General features: G+C 40.6%; 1 long non-coding RNA gene across 1 annotated transcript; it reads right to left on the reverse strand.

Annotated features, from left to right (window-relative positions):
- Positions 1 to 821: 821 nt before the first annotated feature.
- LOC108387854 (uncharacterized) lies at positions 822 to 13,578 on the reverse strand. Its single transcript, XR_005056829.2, has 2 exons — positions 13,448 to 13,578; positions 822 to 1,200 (listed from the first exon to the last, which is right to left on the reverse strand). It is a non-coding gene; the product is annotated as an uncharacterized lncRNA (long non-coding RNA).
- Positions 13,579 to 22,925: the final 9,347 nt, after the last annotated feature.

The following is a 22,925-nucleotide window of genomic DNA, read 5'->3' on the forward strand; positions in this document are numbered from 1 at the left end:
TTTATCACAGCAGTATTTACAACAGCCAAGATATGGAAGCAACTGAAGTGTCCATCAGTAGATGAATGGATAAGAAGAGATGGGACATGTACACAATGGAATACTATTCAGCCATAAGAAGAAAACGAATCCTACCATTTGCAGCAACATGGATGGAGCTAGAGGGTATTATGCTCAGTGTAATAAGCCTTGTGTATAAAGACAAGTACCGAAAGATTTCACTTATTTGTGGAGTTTAATATCAAAGCAAAACTGAAGGAACATAATAGCAGCAGACTCACAAAACTCAAGAATGGGCTAACAGTTACCAAAGGGAAAGGGACTGAAGAGGGTAGGCAGGAAGGGGGGAGGGATAAGGGGCTTGAAGGGCATTACGATTAGCACACATAATGTAGGGAGGGCACGGGGAAGGCAGTATAGCACAGAGAAGACAAGTAGTGACTGTATAGCATCTTAGTATCCTGAGAGACAGTGACTGTAATGGGGTATGTGGTGGGGACTTGATAATGTGGGGAATTTAGTAACCACAATGTTACTCATGTGATTGTATATTAATGACAGACACAAAAAAAGAAAGCAACCCCCACCTACTCCTACTAGCTCATTGGCCATCAGTAGGAATGACTCCACCCGGCAGTATGGGTCAGTCATCATCCATGTGCTCATCCAGTCCCCTGAACAATGGCAGGGGGGGCACTGTTTGTTTAGCCCAGGGGCTTAGTGTGGACCTGCTACTGTGACCCCAGACTCTGTAGTACTGTCCCTACTCTGACACCCCTACCTCTCCCTCCCTGCCATCAGAGAACTCACAGAGACAAACATATCTTTCCATGTTTCATTGATTTTATTGAATCATGACCATCTGTGTGTGCCGTTGGTGTAACATTTGGCCACTCTGGTTGGCCGTTTCTCCATAGGCTCCTTCTTCTGGAGACCACAGATAGTTAGAGGTCTCCAGGCCTCCCCACTCACAGTGTGTTATTTGGGTCAGCGGAGTTCCTTTGTGTCTGCTGGTTCAGATCCAGCTGAAGCTGTGGTTTTGTGTTCTGATTCATTCTCTTCATCTGTTTCTGGTGATGGACAAGTTACTGGTGATGTTTCTATCTTCCGCTTCCTTGAATAAGTAAGAGCTGTTTCCGAGGAACTTTCACCTGCACACGTGCGCCGGGGCATCTCCTCTTGCTGAGGTGTGTTTCAAACCTGGATGAGCAACAGAGTGAGCACAGAGGGCATTAGTTTGAGGAAAGAGGAGGGAGGCTGGTTAGGAAGGGGGCTTCACAGAAGGGGTGCAGGCTGAGGGGGGGGGGTTTATGCCGAACAAGGACAGGGTATGGGTGCTGGTGGGGACATCAATGGGAAGGAAGAGGAACATGGGTAAGATCATCTGACCTTGGCACTGTCTCTAAACGTGAAGTGACAGTGGGTCATCCTCTTTTCCTCTTCTGGAGCTGTTGTGAATTGTTTTTCAAATGCTTGTGGTCAGCTGTTCCCCACTTGTGGTCAGCTATTCCTCATGTGATATTGGTTGTTCCCCACTGGAGATTGGCTCATCTCCACTGGAGGTCAGCTGTTTGAGGCTTGGGTTTAGCTGTTCCCCACATGTGGTCATCTGTCCCTCACTTAAGGTCAGCTGTTCTCCATTTGTGCTAAGCTGTTGTCCACTTGTGGTTGGCTTATCCTTGCAGGGTGCTGACTGTTTGTCACTTGTGATCAGTTCTGCCGCATTAGGGGCTGCTTTTGCATTAGAAGCTGGTTGTTCTTCAGTCATGGTTGGGTTTTCCCAACCTGTGGCTGCTTGTTCCTCACTAGCATTTGGCTGTTGTCTGCTAGAGGCTGGTTGTCCCCCACAAGGTGTGGATTCTTCAAAATGTCTCAAAGTCTTCTCTGACTCATAAAGGACCTCCTCATTCATTTTGAGGCCAACTACTTTCTAACCCAGAGCTGCGACCCTCCCTATATATATGTCCCCCCATAAGTGAAAGAGGAGCACACCCTAACCTATTGTTTGGTCATCAAGTCACTGCTCCAGCATCCTGGGTGGCATAGGCATCACCAAGCACCACTCATTGTGATGCTAGTGTTGGTGGCTGGGCAGGCTGAGCTGTGGGAGAGGCCAAGATACTCTGGTTGAATGAAGGTGGGGCTTGTTTAGCACCCGTTAAAGATGTATCTCAAAGTGACTTTCTACCTCTTATCCTCTCCCCTGATTCAATGTGTCATCAGCCACAGTTCTCATCTTATTTTACTTCTGGGACAATAAATATCCTACCGCCCTTCCTTCTCCTGTGCCTTCCTGGAGAAACTGAGTTTATCTCCCTCTTGTGACAAGGAACACTAGGGGAAGTCATATACATGTAGAGCTATATAGCTAGCTTCCAGTTTCATGGAAGACACATTTTTGGGAAACAAATCCTGTCCTGTCCATTTGGCTCACTAGGTAAAGGATCTTTCCTTCAGGATTGTAGTCTCAGAGGAAATAGGTCATATATTCCTCATTGTAATAGTAGGTCCAGCCAGGTTAGGTCTTCACCTGAACACATGCCCTTTTGCCTTAGTGGTTCTTTCCTGGGTTTCCTATATACCAATCACTTCCTGGGAGCTACAGGTTGCTTACTTACCCAAAGTACATTGGTACAATATGCTTAGTTCCTTAAAAAACTAAAAACAGAAATACCATTTGACCCAGGAATTCTACTCCTAGGAATTTACCCAAAGAAAACAAGATCCCAGATTGTACCCCTAAGTTTATCGCAGCACTATTTACAACAGCCAGGATACGGAAGCAACCTAAGTGTCCATCAGTAGATGAATGGATAAAGAAGATGTGGTACATATACACAATGGAATATTATTCAGCCACAGAAGAAAACAAATCCTACTATTTGCAACAACATGGATGGAGCTAGAGGGTATTATGCTCAGTGAAATAAGCCAGGTGGAGAAAGACAAGTATCAAATGATTTCACCCATCTTTGGAGTATAAGAACAAAGAAAAAACTGAAGGAACAAAACAGCAGCAGACTCACAGAATCCAAGAATGGACTAACAGTTACCAAAGGGAAATGGACTGGAGACGACGGGTGGGAAGGGAGGGATAAGGGGAAAAAGGGGCATTATGATTAGCACACATAATGTGCGGGGGGGGGGGAGGCACAGGGAGGGCAGTATAGTACAGAGAAGACAAGTAGTGATTCTATAGCATCTTACTAAGCTGATGGACAGTGACTGTAATGGGGTATGTGGTGGGGACTGGGTAATGGTGGGAATCTAGTAACCACGATGTTGTTCATGTAAGTGTATATTAATGATACCAAAAAAAAAGGGAAAAAAATAATGGATAGGAAAATCAGAAGGAGGATAAGTAAGGAAACAGAGGACTTGAACAAAAGAAAAAACCATCTATATCTAACAGACATATTAGAATACTCAGCCCAACAACAGTATATGTATTCTTCTCAAGTGCACTTGGGATAATCTCCAAGATGTGTGAGGCCACAAATTAAGTCTGAAGAACTTAAAAAAAAGAGACTCTGAAGAGCCAGCATAATTTGGGAAGAGAACAACAAAGTTGGAGGATTCAAACTTCCTGATTTTAAAATATATTAGTAAGCTATAGTAATCAGTGTGGCACAGGTAAATAAACCAATGGAATAGAATAAAGAGCCCAGAAATATACACTGATTTATATGGTCAAATGACTTTCATCAAGAATGTCAAGATCACTCAATGGGAAAGCACAGTTTCTTCAACAAACGATGCTGAGGAAACTGGGCATCCACGTGCAAAAAGTATGAAATTTTACCTTTATCTTAACACCATATACAAAAAATTAACTCAAAACAGATTAAAGATTTAAGCATAAGATTTAAACTATAAAACACCTAGAAGAAAACATACAGAAAAAACTTCATGACATTTCACTTGGTAATGATTTCTTAGTTATGACACCAAAAACACAGGCAAGAAAAGCAAAAATGGAGACTACAGCAAACTATAAAATTTGTATGCATCAAAAAGCAACCTGTGGAATGAGAGAAAATATTTGCAAATCATATATCTGATAAGGGGTTAATATCCAGAATATGTAAAGAACCCCTGAAAGCCAACCAAAATCAAATAACCCTATTTAAATAATGGGCAAAAGACTTAAACAGGCATTTCTCCAAAGATGTTGAATAAATGGCTAAAAAGCATGAAAAGATGCTCAAAATCATAATGATCAGAGAAATGAAAATCAAAGTCACAATGAGATATCACCTCATGAGATGTTACCCATTAGGTTGGCTACTATAAAAAATAGAAAATTACAAGTGTTAGCGAGGTTATTTAGAAATTGGAACCCTTGATCACTGATGGTAGGATTGTAAAATGGTGTAACCACTATGAAAAACAATATAGAGATTCCTCAAAAACTAAAAATCAAACTACCATATGATCCAGCAATTCCACTTTGGAGTATATATCCAAAAATAATTGAAAGAAGGATTTGAAAAGATATTTTCACACCCATATCCATAGCAGTACTATTCAGAATAGCCAAGGAGGAAGCAACCCAAATGTTCATGGAAAGAAGAATAAACTAAATGTGATATATACATACAATGTAATATTATTCCACCTTAAAAAGGAAAATTCTGTCACATGATTACATGGATGAGCCTTAAGAATATTATGCTTGGTGAAATAAACCAGTCACAAATAGACAAATACTGTATGATTCCACTAATATAAGGTATCTAAAGTAGTCAAATTCATAAAAAGAGAGAATAGAGTGGTGGTTACTAGAGGATAGGGGAAGGGGAAAAGGACAGTTGTTATTTAATGCGTATAAAGTTTCAGATTTGCAAGATTAAAAATTCTAGAGATCTACTTCATAACAATGTGAATATACTTAATGTTAGGCTGGAGGAAGGAAAAACCAGGACATGCAAACAGAACAGAGAGATACCATAAAAGGAGAACAGACCAGACTCCAAGGTCCATGCCTTATATGGAAAGGAGACAGCTCTTCCTGAATTCCATCCTTCTGATGTGCCAACTAAGACTTGGATGTCAGCCTCCTCCCCCTTGGAAGGAATAAAAGTTTCTACTTGTCTGTTATGTCACCTTTAGCCAATCATACCTCTCCATGCCCCCTAGGATAGCTTCCCACTCCTCCCCCTCCTAACCCCCTTATAAGCCCCCACCTCCCTGACCGGGTGTGACTTCCCCAGCCTGTGATAGCCAGACCGCTGAACATCACCCAGGAATTAGTGTTCAAATAAACTACCTGGCCCTTTGTTGCCTCTCTTTGCCTGCTTATTTCAGCTAGAATTTACCTTACACTTAATACTACTGAACTGCATAGTTTAAAATGGGTAAGATAATAAATTTCATGTTATGTGTCTTTTACCACAATAAAAAAAATTACATAAATTCACGCATAGGATAGATACATATCAACTCAAGGACAATAGTTGTATCTGTGGAGGGTAAGACATATATGGAATTAGGGAGGGGTAAAATTTTACTTATAAATAAACCTGAATCAAATATCAAAAACTTTAACATTTGTTGAACATGAATGGAGAAAACATAGATGTTTGCTATATTATTTTCTGCACTTTCATATTTAAAATATCTCATAATTATACAAGCATTCTTTTCAAATCCCAAGATTTATAAAATGTACTGTCTGAGGTTTCACAAATAATAAAGGGAAAAGGGGATCTTAATCCAGGTCTACCTAATTCTAAGCTCCTTAAGAGGAACAAACCCCTATTCTAAACTAATGGTTATATACATTTTGACTTACATGACTGAGAGGACCTAAAATGGTGACCCAATTTTTCTTCTCATCAAATGGGAGATCAGCACTTTTCATAGTGCCTTGACTAGAAAATTGATAACCAGGTAAAAAAAAGTGCTTGTTGGATATCCTCAATGATTCCAAATGAATTTCTTTCTAGTTCTTACTTACATACACCATATCACTCTTATCCTCATTTTACACCTACTGTCTAGTTATCTATTATGAAATCCTAAATGCCTAGAACTTTCCCTTACATTCTTCACTTCTTAAATCTGTATCCTTGCAGATCTCAAACTTAACTAAAAATGTACACAGAATAGTTAAGTTAGACAATAATGCTGGTGTAGGGACATGCCCAGGAGTTTAAAGTGAAAGCCAGTCTCCATCTTCTGTGCATTATGTAAGAAAGTGGCACAAGCATAGCTGCTACAGGGTACAACAGCCAGTATAGCAAACTTTGTTCCAGTGGTCATTAGAACTGTTTAGTAGTGTTTATCCAGGGGGAGATTTTTTTGTCATATGTAAATGAAATGCATGTGTGTTAAAAAGGAAGAGAACCAATGCGAGCAACATACTTTGTGCTGAGCACATGGCCAACTACTTCAAATGTTAGTTAACTTCACTGGGCCTTAATTACTTTGTCTCTAAAATTAGTTGTTGAAATACCCAATAAGATCTCTTTCATTTATAAAATTTTATGACTTTATTTGACTATGGATAAAAAATGAAATTACCCACTCCCATGCATCCTTTACATATCTATTTTTAATTTTTTTAACAAAATATTGTAAACTTCAGAGAACAAAGGAAACATTTAATGTGAGACTTCAGTTTGAATTTCTCTAGACTAACTGGCATGAAATACCACCATTTCGTACACAGTTTTAGCAAGCCCTAAATTTTATCTCATCTAGAGATTATCTGCAAAGTAAAAATTCATTCCGAATATTTGCAAAGGTTGTAGAATAGCTGACTGTTCAGAGAGCTTTGATTTCAGTCAATGGTGATCTACTTCTAAGTACTGACTCGGCAGGGGGCATCATTCCTAGATCTTATTGCTGATTACTTACCAATGACCATGCTATTATATCACATATTTAACAGCCACACGAAGGTCATTAACTACAAAGTTTAGTCGTGGTTTAATTATTTGCTAAATAATTAATAAATTCCTTTTTAACAGACAAAAATTCAATTCTTCAAAGTAATTTCTGTTTTTATATACCAAACAAGGGAATTCTCTTTGGCTCCTGCGACCTGAAGAAATCTAGTGCAAGTTTCATTTAACAGTGGAAAACCATAAAATCCCATTTGCCACTGCCATGTTCCATCTCTGGAAATGATTTTGCTGGTAAAGAACATTAGTATTTCTAAGAATTTGATTCTATATCAGTTATTAACATTAATTTATTATCTTCCAACTGTGTTAATACCCCCTAAATGGTGCTGAGACATTGACCTAAGTACTGCACTCTCCTTATAGTCTATATATCTAGAATCAAGTCGAGATCTAGTGGATTTTATATCCCCTTATATCATTTTAATATTTTATATGACTTCCAATTATTAGAAATAAAAATTATGTCCCAATTTTCTTCTTAATATGTGCATTTAGTTTCTACTTACTCTAAAAGATATCTCATTTTTTGTGATTCATGTTTCCTGGGTTGATGAGTGTGTGAATATTACTCGTTTTCTTTGAGATTCAGGCATACCAAACAAGTGTGTGTTTTCTCAGTCTTACGGACTATCAGATTTTCTACTATTTATCTTCATTGTCATCTATGCTAATACATTAATTTGGAAAACATAGTCATTGATATGATGTATTTCAGTTTGGTGACAGGGCTTCATTATTTAACAAGTAGAAAATTTTAGTGTAGTTGCCTTTTTATGCTTAGTTATTGCTATGTCTGTGTTTAAGTGGGACTATAGTTATTGGAGCACACTACATTATATTTCAAATAAACACTCTTAATAGTAAGGAAAATACACATGAAATGTAATATTCATGCAAAATTAGACAAGATTCTTCAGAACCAAAAATTAAAAGAGAAGTTAACTTTGAAAACGCTATTCAACAGTCTAATGGGAGCAAATAAAAAAACAAGCTTTTTACAGTTAAGTATTTTCAATATGTATTTTTTTGGAATGAATCACTGGGAAAGTAAAACTACATGACAATGAGTAAATAGGTAGAAAAATAGTAAATAAGAGGAAAAAGGACAGAGATCTTTGTTGGAAGTAAAAATTAGGTGTAGAGTTAAAGCAACTGGATGGACAACTCAGGTAAAAAAAAAGTTTCTCTTGATTCAGTCAGGTAGTTCAGGTAGAAGTAGGTTGTTTAGGGTTGTGTTGTCTCAATATCTCAATACTCACTTAAATTCCCCATCTCTCTTTAACGTAAGATTGTAAGGAATGACAGAATAGACACAAGGAGCTTATTCTGGGACTATCTATCTACAGCAGGTGCCAGTTTCCTCAGAGCCCTATAGCAGTATTCTTTGATCCTGATACCAGGGCCAATCCACAAAAGTCAAATTACAATGCAGAGTTCAGGGAAAAGATGTAATTATATTCTTTTATGCCTAACTGGTCTTGAAGAATAGCTGGAATATTGGGAAAGAACAGAGAAGTAGAAGTAAGCTATTAAGAGCACAAAAGCAGATATTTACTGAAAAACTATCCACTAACTCTAATTTAGAAGAAGGGACCATTGCAGGCATGCACGTGTGCAACACTCAAATGCAGACCCCCCTGTGAAGAGCTACCTTACACCTCATACTGTCTTAGCTACTTTAATATCCAGGAGGAGGAGGGAGGAGTTTCTGCCTCACCCTGGCAACAGCCCAGCCAATGACAGTGTCACAATTCAGCCAAAGAGAAGCCACCATACACGGACTCCCAGTTTCCTTCAATGGATTTTTTTGCTTAAAATAGTCCACCCAACTTCCCCCTTACTTCTATAAAAGAGCATTCTTCTCCTTTGACCTTGGAACTTGCCTGCAGTTTTGCCACAGCTTGCTTGTCCTGAATGGCAAGTCTCTGCTAGTCTCAAATAAACCCATTTTTGTTGGTGAAATAACTGACAGTTTTCTTCACTCATACTTTTCTCCTCTTTTCTCTTGGTGCCCCTGATTCCATTGCCTCCTGTTTTCTGGCTCCAGTACTCTACTCCATCCATGATAGTTCCTCAGCACCACACCTTCAATCACTTCTCTGCTCCAGCAGGCTTCTCATCTCTTTACACATTCCCATCTTCTTGATCCCTTAAAACTCTCACACTCCAGTTTTTTCTTCTTCCCTTCAACAATTCACCAAAAAAAAAAAATCTGTTTATTTTCATGGCTTCTACTTCCCAACCATCACTATTCAAAGAAATGGTTCTTAACCAGAGTGCACATCAAAATCTCCTGGAATTTTTTTCATGCCCAAGTTCCAAGCTCTGAAATTCTGATTTGATGGGTTTTCACTGTTGGGAAGGGACTCCTCTAAACCTAAGTATGTTGGTGAAAACAGCTCCCTAAGAGAGTCTAATGCACACCCTAGATGCAGAACCATTATCTCAAATACCTGCCATATCTTTTTCTGGTCATACTAATGATAATATTCAAAGTCATACTAATGAAAATACAACGAAGGAGTATAATTAAATCAACCCTCTGCACCTGACACACACCAAAACCAAAAAGGCTCCTGGCCACCAAATCCATCTGTGTTCTCTCATTCCTACCCTTTCCAAGCTTTACATATCTGATACTGCCAGCTTTAAGCACACGTGTCTCTTAACTTGCGGTAACTTTTTGGTCTTTTGTCTCCTCTCCCTGCCTGCCAACTTATCGGAATGCCACTGAGATCAGTGCCACTCAATGTGACCCAAGTGCCAGCGGCATCACTATCCATTGGAAACTTGTCAGAAATGAAAGTCCTCAGGCCCCACCCCAGACGTCAGAAACTCTGCAGGTGGGGCCCAGAAATCTGCATTCTTGTGATTACTGTGCACTCTGATGTTGGAGAACCACTGTACTAAGCCACCTGTTTTAGATATACAGAAGGAAGCTACACATACAGGGCCAGACCTCAAACAGAGTAGGTGATGTCGATTCGTCCACATTTTAAAGTTATTTGTCACTGAAATTATATTGCTCTTAGGAAACAGGAATGACAACAACAGCTATCATTTTCAGGGCAAGTAGTACGTGCTAGACATTGTAAGCAGCTGTTAATACACCTGATCTCACTAATCAGGAAAATATTATCATTTTTACAGATGAGGAAATTTACCCAGAGAAAGAAGTTTAACATTTTGCCTCTAAGTTCAACGCCCCTGACCACCACAGGACTGGCTCCTGCACAGAGTGGGAAAGAAAGAATCTTGTACAGAAGCCTAAGACTCAGCTGAAGTGGCTGAGGCTGGTCAAAGAATTAAGAGGGAGGACCAGAACTATGGGGAGGAAGTCTAGGTGAGGGAAGTTTTCAGAAAGAGGCCTTAATCAAGGTGGTTTGGAAAATTTTTTCAGTGAGTGAGTGTAAAGACCACTGAGGATGAAGAACTTTTTTTAAAAAAAGATTTTTATGGACTCTAGTCATCCCGAGTCCCAAGTTTTATGCATAAAAGCCAGGTACCAACCTGCAGTGTTTGGGAGGAACAATAACAATAATTGATGTTATAAAAAATACGTGACATGGAGAAAAAGTGCTTTTACATTCAGATGCAGAGGGGATAAACTAAGTGAGGGGAGAGAAAAACAGAAGTTACTAATAGCCAGGATAGGTTCTCAGCTTTCCAGGCACAGGAAACCTGGACTAACCAAGTAGCCAATCCCGATTCATTTTAAAACTAGAGTATCAATTCTATTCATTTATAAATTGAATGATCATTTGCTCATGATACTCTTCCATGGGTAAACCCATTCAAGAGATGAAAGAAAGCTAGGTGTGGAGGTGATGAGCTTCAGTAAGCAGCGAAAGAAAGATAATTCCCGTTTAGAGCCAGAGGTGACAGTAAGGCCAGTGATACTGGTAGAGCTGAGAGATGTCAAGGAATATCAGAGACAGGTTGGCAGAAATGGGCCAAGCCTATTGAGGGCCCTATCATGGGAAGAGACCTATCAGCCAAAAACTCAAGCCCCCTTAAGAGCCATATAATACAACTGATTAGTCCATTTGGTCTAATAGGTTACAGTTTCTTTCTATTAGCCTTCAGAGGATACCATCTGGCCAGCCTGAATCATTCATAAATTCTGAAATTCCAACAGCACCCTATTTGTGTCTTTCTACAAATGATTAATCTGTTTTACAGTGACTTTTCACTAGTTTCAGCATCAGAAATTGACCTGTTCTAAAATTTGGCCTTTTTCTGACACCTGTTTTGCCTGTATCTATCTGCAAAGCTTTTGCCTCTTTTTTAGAGGGCAAACTACAGAGACTAGTACATGAGAATAGATTCCCATACTCATTTCTTACCCACATTCCAAACAATGTCGCTCAAATATTAAATACAATTTCAGCATTCTAAATTTTGTCTATGATCCCATGAACTTTACACAGTATGAATTATCTAAAAGCATGTATTAACATCTAACTGGAAGTGCATATATTAGGCAATTAGTACATAGCCAGCAGCCCTAGGGACTGGGGTAACACAGAAGACTGACGTTCTTGTAGCCTGACAGAAATAAGACCAGTCCTATCAGCTTAACAGAAAAAGGGTGATTAATCCATTCTGGGGGAGTTGGCAAATTTTTCCAATCAGTGAACTGGGCCAAGCCTGAAAGGATGAAGAAGAGTTCATTAGGCAGTGGAAAAAGCACCCCTAACACCTCCCTCCCCAAATTTGGTAATGCTAGTGGCATTTAACCTAAAAAAAAAAACAAACAGGAAAAGAGTAAAATGTCAATAACCAAAAGAAATCCTGTTCACTCCATACTTGTGTATGTGTGTGTGTTTATGTGGATTGTGCCTTTAAACACACTTCTGATATGAAAGTAAATATTTATAAAACAGGATTCACAATCAAGGGAAAGGGGTGGAGGAGGAAGAAGTTTTATTGTATTAAGTTAAACAAATGAGTAAAAATATCAACAGCTATGCTTGGGATCGCAGATACTCCTCTTCATAAAAATTCTAAATTTGAAAATGAAAGCCTTGTAAACGTATCCAAAATTACAATATTTGCCTGAGTGTTTTATATTCCCATTATCATTTTTAAGGTTTCTAAAGTGAGTCGTCCGCAGAACTTGGCAGCACCTCTGTGGGTAAAATCGTAGTATTTCCAGAATCTCTCACCTGGCTTTCGCGCATCTGCGTGTCAGTAGGTGTTTCCAAGGGGTGGAGAGAATTATTAGTCCATCTATATCAATATCAATAGGCAATTACAAGGGCGTGCAAGGGTTTGTCTGGACCTGGACGGGAGAGATTGGGTGGAGCTCTCTTCTGCTGCAGCAGGGTCAAGAGAGAGACGGGGATGACTGCTTGTAAGAAATAAAAGGGTTTCTTAACTTTATTTCTGCTTTTGACTGACTTCGGTTTTAGAGGTACACACACACACATACACACAAACACAGTAAACCAGTCTTGACTTAATCAACAGCAGCCTAATCAACTTTCACCTACCCTGCCTGCTGAGCACACCTTCACATCCTTCAAAGTGTGGCTTTATTTAGACCATGACTATCACTAAGACATTGATTTAGCTTTAAGTTTTGACGCTCCACCTCCTTCACCCATTCGCTCAATTATTTCCTCTTAAATTCCATTAGTTTCGCTTTTCTCCTGAAGGGACACTTAGAAAATACGCCCACAACACAATTAGAAAACCAATGGCAGCAGCCGGAGTCTGAACACACACTGATTTCCAATCATATCCCTCTCGAGGCTGTTCCTACCACCGATCAAAATCAGCGAACCAAGAAGGAAAAGGCTGAGGCAGGAAAGTCCCCTTCCTTCCACTCCCCCGATGCCTTGCCTTTCCCCGCGGGTTCCCCGGGGCCGCACCGCGACTTCGTACGCATCCCCCGTCCACCCACCCGCCTCCGCTGCTGCCCGCCACTGCCCAGAGGACAGTCATAGCCTTTGTTAAAATGTCCACGAGCACAACGTACCAGAAGACGGACACATTCCCGGGGGCGGGATGGGGGGGGGGGGGAAGTCCCGCAAATGCCACTCCCTCCTTGGCACCAGCCCGGGAGACAGCCCACCTCTCCCAACCCCTCTCCCCCGCGACCGCGAACGCTCTTGCTGACTTCGCACTCCGAGGCGGCAGCGCAGGGCGAAGGGATGGGCCGGGAACGCCGCTCAGGGGCACCAAACGGGGTGTGCTGAACTTGAAGCTGGGACACCCTCCAGCCCCACTGGCGCGCCTCCCGGCCCTGCCTAGCCTGTGGACTTCCAACCTCTGCAACCCTTTCCTTCAGTTTTTCTGCTCACACAGACGTCCCTTCCTGCACTCCCGCCACCGAGCACTCCGCTCCCCATGCGGCCGAGCCGGACACCCTCGAGCCGCGCGGCTCAACCCGCGGCCGCACGTCTGGCGGGCTTCTCCCCGAGGGACGGAAGGCTCCCCCGTTAGCCACCGCACACACTCCGATCCCTTCTGGGGTGCTCGGCCCGAACCCCAACCCCCAGCTACCAGCCCCGAGCCGCCGCCTCACTCACCGCGTGCCCCGCGCCGCTACTCGGCGCTCCGCGAACCGCCAGCCGCGCCTGCGCGATCCCGCCGACGCCGAGCCTCTTCGGAGCCTGAAGCGAAGGGCGGCTGGGAAGGGCGGTAGGGAGAGGCATGGGTGGGGCCCGGAGAGGGGGCGGGGCCAGGGGGGATGGGAACACCGAGGGGCGGGGCCTCCACCGCCTCCGTCTGGAAGGCACAGCGCTCTGGGCACCGGGCCGGAGCTTTCTACTCTTGAGGCGGCAGCGCAGGGCGAAGGGATGGTCTCTTTACAACCGTGGCAGAGAAGTCGGGGAGCCCCTCACACTCGAGATCCCGGGTTTGCGAGGGGTCAACAAGCCTTGCAGGGAGCCACCCTGGGTTCTCGCCAGCCAGCCATTCACCCTTCTGCATGCCTATCTCCCCATTCAGTACTCTCTCGCCCTCTTACCCCGCCCACCATCCCACGCTCCAGAGGTGAGGGGCATGGAGATTTCCTACCCACGAGCACAACGTCCCAGAAGACGGACCACCTGTGTAGGGCACCTTGCTTCACATGCCTGTTTGCTGTGTGCAAGCCCAGAACGTGGTTCGTGACTACCCAACTATTGCCCACTGTTAAAGCTCAGCCCCTCCCCTGAGAACACTATTGCTGTTTCTGAACTTTCGGCGACAACAGGCTGCTTTTCCTCTTAAAAGAGCCTTGAAAAAACCTACCTGAATATTTTGGGACGAAGACAGGTGGTCAAATAAGACCCATCTTCGACCCTACTTTTTAGGTGGCCGCCTTAGAATTTGAGCCTTCTCTAAAGCCCCTCCGAAAACCAAAGAGTATTCGTCCTGTGTTGGTGTGTGGACTTTGCCCTAGTGGTTTCAGGTTTTCTGGCCTTTAGCATTTTAAGAAGCCTGACTTGATTATTATTTCAAGCTGCATGCATGCTTAGTGTTAAATTCTCTGCTTTCCTGTGCAGAATCTGGTCAGCTGTAGTATCTCACGTGCCTTCAGAACAGCTATTAAAATAAACACACAAAAAACACACCTGAGAGAATCCTAAGTGAACTGGCCTGTGGGCCTGAAGTACTTTTACTCCAAATTACTTTTCCTTTCTTCTTTTTACCTTAATGATGATGGAAATGAGAAACATTTGGCTTACTAAGAATAAAAGACTTGCCACAGGGCCACACCAATAGTATTTCCCAGCAAACATCTTGACTGAGACCAAGCATTTTTTGGGAGATTCTGGGGATTGCCCTTAGAGATCTAAAAATTCTTCCTATTAACCTCTGTGATGCTTCCATTTGTATATTTTGCAAACCAGACTTCTTGAACTCATTTCTATTTTGCATTTGTCAGATATGCATAGGGGGACTGTAGTGAGGACATACCACAAGAGGGTATGCATATCGGTGTTAAAAAAGAAACAACACAAAATTCAACCGAGCAAATTTGCAGATCTAGTTGGCTTTGTTAAGCAAATCGTGAATCAGGCAGCAGCCCATCTAGCAAGTACAGCTGTACAAAATGGAAGGTTTTTATAGGAAGGAGAGTTGGACAAGAAGTTATTACCTGAAGAAAAGGGGGTTTTGGCAAAGTAACCCTCCCTTAGAGGGAAGAGAAGGAGGTCTTATGCAGATTCCCTCATCTTTTGAGAGGACAGGGATGGACAGGGCTCATGTGACAGATTACCTCATTGCTGCTTACCAGAAAACTCCTGACTGACTGTGAGGACTACATTTGTGCAGGAGGTTGAAACTGCAATTAGGCATTAAGCCCTAGTTTGGTGGACTTGGCATAGCATCAGTGACTTGCTCTTGGCCCTGTGGCTTTCTTTTTAATATGAGTAAATGTAGACACATACTCTGTAGCATGAATAAATCTATAAGACCCTGGAAGTAGGACCTTGTCCTGTTCATTTCACTAGAATGATTCACATACAGAAGATGCTAAAACTATAAACAAAAGCTAAAAACAAAAAGCATACAAAAACTACTCTGTTAATTAAGGTCATGTTTGCATCCTTAATACATGTGTATATATGTTTGTTAACTGTCCTTTGATTACTGGGTTTATTATGTCTGACTTGGTCAGAATATTTTGATTGAAGGGACTAAAAGTAAAATGAAGTAGTTTAAGCAAAAAGGGAAAGTTACAGGGTCACCCCAGTGTCTTGCCAATGGGTTTCAGCCCTGGGAAAGTTCGCTATGGATTCAATGTGACCAAAGAAATTGACAGTAAAACATTCTTTGGGGTGAAAGGATTTATTACCTGGCCTATTCTCCCAGCGGTAGGTGGAGCACCAGCGTCTCTGCCTCTGCACAGAGCACTGGGCCCAGCTGTCTATATAGTGCAGTAATAGCTTATTGCCTACAGGTGTGGAAGCGGTAGCCTAGCAACAGGCCAGTTACCTCATCAGGTGGTTTAAGTTCAGTGAGGATCCTGGCCCTAGGAACCCCAACTTCCCCACAGGAGCCTTGTTCTGAACCCCGTCAGGCTCTCTAGCCAGCCTCTCTTGGACAGGGCCATTCTTTCAGAACCTCTGAAAGTCATGGTGAAGGCTTAGAACTGCGACCTCTGACAAATTGTGGGTGCACAATTTGTTGTTACCAGACAGAATGTGCCTCTTCCCTCAGTTGCAATTTTTAGAACACTGGATAAAGAGGGATAAAGAGCATGACTGGATAAGATTGAGTAACGTAACCATTCTTGGAGAGAAAGTGCATGTGTGATATAAGAATGATACCCTCTGCCCCACGGAAACACTTAGTTGGAGAAAAAGAAGAGAAAATTTCTAAATATAAATAAAGGGTAGGGGGAGATGCTATTTTCAGAAGAGAAAAGTGCTGGACAGACAAAAAAATGTTCACCATGGAACAACTGTATGTAAGGAATACAGCCTTGGAATTATCTTCTCTCTCTCTTTTTCTTATTCAAGGATTCTTAATAATGTCTTCTTAATAATGTCTCACTATTGTTTTTCTGTAGCTGCCATAAAAGAAAATGACCACAAGCTTGGTGGCTTAATACAAATTTATTTTGGCACTAGAGGTCAGGAGTCTGAAAAGCCTTACACTGGGCTAAAATCAAGGCACTGGCAGAGTTGTGTCCCACTTCGGGGGCACTAAGGGAGGATCCTTTTTCTTGACTTTCCCACATTGTAGAGACATATTCCTTGGTTGGTTCATGGCCCCTTTCCATAGTCACAGCCAGCAATGACATTACTCTAACACAATGACAATTCTGCTTACCTTTTCCACATTTAAGGACAGTTATGATTATATAGGGCTCTTCCAAATAATCCAAAATGGTCTCCTTATTTTAAGGTCATCTAATTAGCAATCTTCATTGCATTTGTAACTTCAATTTCCCTTTGCCATGTAACATATTATTTCCACAGGTTCTGGGTATTAGCACATGGACATTTTTCAGGGGCCGTTACCTATCCCATAGTAGTTATTTTCATAAAAACAGCAGAGCCTAAGTCATTGATTCCCAAACCTGGACACTTGTAAAAAAACACTGATGATATCTGGATGTCACCCCCATGTATTATGACTTAATTGGCCTGGAGTTCATTGGCCCTCTAAACACACATGCACACACACATGCATGATTAGATCAGGATGGTCTCTCAGTTAGTTTCCCTGTCTTTTACTTTCTCTCAAATCCAATCCACCCTTCTCAATCCTGCCAGATATCTTTATTATAAAGGCAAATATGATCAAGCCAGTGTGCTCCTCTAAAACATTTCACGACTCCCACCCACTTTAACATAAAATACTCCTTAAGCAGTATCAAATTTTCTAATTTTCTGGCTCTAGTGAACCTTTGCAAACTTATCTCTCTACCCAATCATATATATCCTAAACTACTCTCTCTAATTGCCTTATAATTCCATGCAGCTAGGACTTTTCTATTGGCTCTGTACACCAACACCTTATTAAAGGTACAACTCAAGACACCTACTATGTAAAGTCTTCCTAGTGCCACTTTATGCAAAACAAATTAGCTATTGCTACTTCTCTTGCTGTCCTTGTACCTGCATCCCCCATATTTTTAAGACTTATGTTTTAAGGCATTTATGCCTCAATCTTCCTCTTCACTGAGACCTCTTTAAATCCATCTTTCCTAAATGGAAAGATGCACCATGTTCATCGATTGGAAAACTCAATAATGTTACGATATATTTCTAACAGTTTTGATTTTAGAGTCAACAACTCCCAATCATAATCCCAGCAGACCTTAAAAAATAGTCAAGCTGATTTAAAAATACATCAAACTGATTTAAACATATATATAAGAAGATAAAGGAACTGGGTATTCATATGCAAAGAAATGAAACTTGATTCCTACCTCACACTATAAACAAAAATTAATTTGAGATAGAACACAGACCTAAAGGTAAAAAGTAAAACTATAAAATTTGTATGTGAAAACATAGAATACCTTTGTGACTTCGGGGTGTGCAAACATGTCTAACACAGAACAAAGAAAGCAATAACCATAAATTAAAATAATGATAAACTAGACTTCATAAAAACTTCAAAGTTTGCTCATCAAGAGATATCATTAAGAAAATTAATGAACAATCTTCAGGTTGGGAGAAAATTTTGCAATACATATCTCAGAAAATGCTGGTGTCAATATGCATAAAGAATTCTGGAAATTCAACAAAAAGAAAAAAACAGTTTAAGAATGAACAAAAAAGTTGAGTAGAACCCACACAAAGCAAGAGATACAAATGTCCAATGAGCACATGACAATGCATCCAGCATCATTAGTTATCAAAGAAATGCAAAATGAAACCGCAATTAGGTAACAAATCACACTCACCAGTTTGGCCAAAATTGAAAAGATTAACACCGCCAAATGTTAGTGAAGATATGGAGCCACTGGGACACTCATACATTATTGGTGGGAGTGAAACACCACATAACTACTTTGGAGAGACACTTAGCAGTTTCTCATAAAACATGACGTATGCCTACTGTATATAACCCAACATGTCCCCTCAAACAAATAGATACAAAAAGGACTAGTACAAGACGGTTCACAGAAGCCTGAAATTGGAAGCAAAGGTGTCTGTCAGTAAGGCAATGGATAAACACACTGAGGTATCTTGACACAATAAGATATTAGTCCGTAGTAAAAAGGAATAAACTACTGAAACAAGTAACCGTGCGGATGAAATTGAAAAAATATGCTGAGTGAAGAAAGCCTTACACGAAAAGAGTATGTATGGTTGCATTTACATGAATTACTAAAGCAGGCAAAAGTCACCTGTGGTGGGAAAAAAAGGGAATGGTATTTTCCTGTGGAATGTCAGGAGACTGGGAAGTGGTAAGTGGGCAGGAGATAACCTTAAGGTGACAGTAACATTCTGTATTCTGGCTGCAGATTTGTGCCTCTGTGGAAACTCACAGAATGGCCTACTTAACACATCGGCATTACAGAAATTTTACTTCAGAAGAAAAAAATATAACCAAAGATTAAACTCTAATTAATTCTAATATACTTTAGAATACACTGATTTATACAATTTATTTTCAAGTGTGTTAAAAATAATTTGGATTGAAGCAAGGATAGAGAAATGGATAGATGGATAGACAAATGTGATAAGGCAAGTGGAGCTAAATGTAATTTGTACAAGTCAGGTGGTGAGTTTTCACTGTACAGTTCTACCCACTTTTCTGCATGCTTGAAAAATCTATAGTAAAATGTTGGAAAATACTCAGTAAAATGTGGCATACTTAGGAGATGTTAAATAAATTAACTTTTGTTTTTGTTATCCATATTTACAAAGTCTCATCAGAATACTGGGAATTTCTTTTGGCTGCAGGATATCAAAGTTAGTTATATAATAAGTATCACTGCCATTTATGTGGAGATAAATTTACTTTAATCTTCAGTTTATCCAGGGAACCACTATTCAGATTTCTTAAAAGGTCTCAAAGTGAATTTAAAATTCCGGTATATAGCTAAAGAATTCAACCTGTGCATATATCTCTGTAAAAATATATGTCACAGTATATGCTCTGGTTTTCTATCATTATGAAGAGTATGGCTTTACATTTCTAATGTCCATAGCTTGTTTCGATGACAACTTTCATTATATCACAGAGTAATTCAAAAGCATAGTCGATCGTCTTTCTGAATTCAGTAAAAAGGATATATAAAAAACATTTCACTTTCAGTGAATGTTTCATATATCTCACTGATATGAAAGCTATATTTTAAATAGTCCTTCATCATATCCAAGAAATGTGAGGTGGTTCTTCATTCACTATGATTGGGCAGAACCTCTTGGGATATACTTGGCAGTACAGATAAAATGCTTACAGAGAAACTGAAAATTAACATGTGCTTGCAATAACCGAAATCTGACTTCAAAATTAGGAATTTGATTTCAATGCAAAATAATGAAATTTTATGGTTAGATATCTCAGGATTTTTTAAATGCCAACTTTATTTTATACTGGAGGATACAGGAATGAGTATTAATTGCCTCTAAAAACAAATCAACTTTAAAACATAGATATTTTTTAATTCTTTACTATAATTTTTAGTTTGTTATTTAAAATGAACAACTCAAGAATTTCATAAAAGGTATTCAAGTAAAGATAAATACTTTCAGTTATAAGAATTTAAGTTATGAAGGGCATGAAAAATAGGAAAAACTCTAAAGGAATATATCGAGGGTATGTATATAATGGAATGTCTCTTTGCAGCCATTCAGGTGCACCACTTGCGTCTTCCTTAGAAACAGTTGTTCAGCTTCAAGGAGCAGAATTAGCTGACAGCCTCCATCTACATCACCTTCACGATGTACCTCAACTTTTCAGGGGGTAGATGATGCCTGCTTCCAGGGCGGCCCCACCAAGTGACCGAGCATTTGACCATGAGGAGGAGTGGGGGGCACCAGCACCTGGCCATTTCTGCCCAATGCAGGAGTCCTCTAAGGAGCGATCTTTGCTCTGGAGCTCCGTCTTGGGTTGCATGAGACTTTATCAGGTCCACAGTTTGTTTTGAGGTTTTCTCTGACCTGCTTCCTCTCCACTTTCCTTTCAAAATCAGCATCTCAGGCTCAAAGTTTTATTTGCACCTTCCTGCCTCCTCCCCCATTTAACTTTCATAGATGTTAGTTCTCCACCCTTCCACCAAACTTCTTGTAATCCTGATGGTCTCAGAGTCTGCTTCCTGGAGAACTCAAATAGGCACACTCTCTAAGCTCTACCCTCAGGGAGTTGCGTAATCTTTTTGCTGGCTAAACACTTCTCAATTGTTGGGGAAGAACAATCAGCATTAATACAGTACTGTTAATGCTGGAATAGAATCTCAAATAATTACCATACATACAAATTGTATTTTTGCATAGTCTCTTATTCCCAAGGTTAGTTATTTAACACATGAACAGACAGAATGGTTACAACACAAACCCTGGGCCTGAGCATGAAAGAGCACCATCTGTGCTGAGAGATTTGATGAACTAGGCTGTGGTCACCGGGCTTTGCCTTAGGGCACCAACATTTCTTTACAGGCTGAAAAACTGTAAATGATAACTCTTAAAAAGAGCTCCTTTTCAATGAGCTAATGCCACCAGTATTTTTTTTAAGTTCTTAGTTTATCGATTCTCTCATGAAAAAGCTGCACAGTCACCACAGAGCGAGTCACTGCAGAATCTTTCCTCCTTCCGTTGTCCCATCTTTAGCTCACATTTTACTGGGACCAACATGGGCGTTTGCAGTTCCCTGACTATCTTATTTCTGTTCTTGCATTCCTTTCACTGTTTCTCCTCAAAGGGCCATGTCCCACAAGTCTTGGTTCATTTTTCTCTGTGAAATCCAAGGAATCATAAATCATGTGGAATCCTGTTGTCTTGCTACCACCAAAATGGATTCTGAAATCAAATACAAAGTTGGCATCTGGTGTGGTCTTGTACATTTTGGCTAGTTTTTTCCAAATTTCTCTTAGGTACTGTTGCCTTCCCAGGGTGAATGCCATTAATGACCATTTGTTTCCATGGAAGTAGTGGGTTGATCATGAACTTCCTGGTCCAGATAGTTACTATGCCATTCATGATGGCTGTGGATCTTCAAGCAGCCAGGGAGGAAAAAGCTAATGCCTCCAATTCTGATGCTCATTCTTTCCTGCCAGTCTCTCTAACCTCCTCCCTAACAAATGAATAAGTAAATCACAGCTAGTATTGGTTGAGCATCTGTATACCAGACATAGTGTGTTCATTATGTATGTTACTCCACGTAATCGTCACTTCTACCCATGAGTTTGGTTCTGCTTGGCAAATAGCAAATCCAAGACTAGAAAAGGTTAAGCACTGTACCAAGGTCACAGCTGGTAAGGGTCAGCACCTAGAACCCAGTGAGCGTCTGGTCCTTGTTCAGTCATCTCTGACACGTTAAGTCATCTCTTAATACACACTCGGTGAAGCTGGGACTAGAACCCAGGTCTTCTGACACCTCACTTTGTGCTCTTTCCTATAAACCATAAGCATCCCTTCTTAATGCTAAAAGTTATGGTTCTCAATCCAAGATTTTTGAGTGAATCCTGAATTCCTTTAGTCAAACAACCAGCTTTCAGACAGAAAAACAGAGACAACCTTTAGTAATTTTCTATTTGTTCTCTATTTGCTCTGAATGCTCGCTGGTCATTTTTTCTTCAACTCTAATATACCTTTAGTTTCATCACAATCTCAGTTGATTTTCCCTAAATCTATTATCAATGGGAGAAGAGGGCCAAGTCTCCTTCAGTCTCCGGGATGAAGCCCAACAGCGCCCCACCTTAAGAAATACTACTGGACGATACTTGTGTTCTTCCTATGGAGTCTTCCCTTTCGATCAAACAGCTATAGACTTTAGAGTGTTTTTTTCCCAATCTGATCCAAAACGTAGGGGATATTTTGTCTCCCAATAATTGTAAATTTCCAATATAGGGCATTTAAGAAAAGCCCAATACCTAATTACTTAGACATTGAGATGATTCTATCAGAAGCAACCTGGGATTTCTGTACCCTCTTCACTTCAGCCCTTTATTGTCTAACCAGAAGTAGTTATTACATTATCATGATCCCAAATAAAAAATAACTCTGTTTATTTTGTTAGGAGGTACTGATTCATTTCCCTCATTTCTGGTGGGTAGGCCCCTCTAGGTGACACAGGGCAATACATTAGATGAGGTCTCAGGATAATTCTAACACAATCTACTTCAATATGCCTCTGTAAAGTAAGATAACAACAGAGATGCAAACAACATTAAAATATTTAATGGAAGTTGCATAGGGAATCCTCTGTACCAGCTATAGAAGGCAATCTCAGCTTGAAAGGGCCTTGGCCCTTATTGAGTAAGATGAATGGTGTGTACAGACAGAAGAGCAGAGCCAGGGTGGTACTAGGTGCCATGGGCCACAGGCAGATTATCTTACTGTTTTAGACTTAATCTTTTAAAAAAGTGTGAAGAAAAGACTGAGTGGGCTGACA

Source organism: Manis javanica, chromosome X (genome assembly GCF_040802235.1).
Source record: "Manis javanica isolate MJ-LG chromosome X, MJ_LKY, whole genome shotgun sequence".
NCBI lineage: Eukaryota > Metazoa > Chordata > Mammalia > Pholidota > Manidae > Manis > Manis javanica.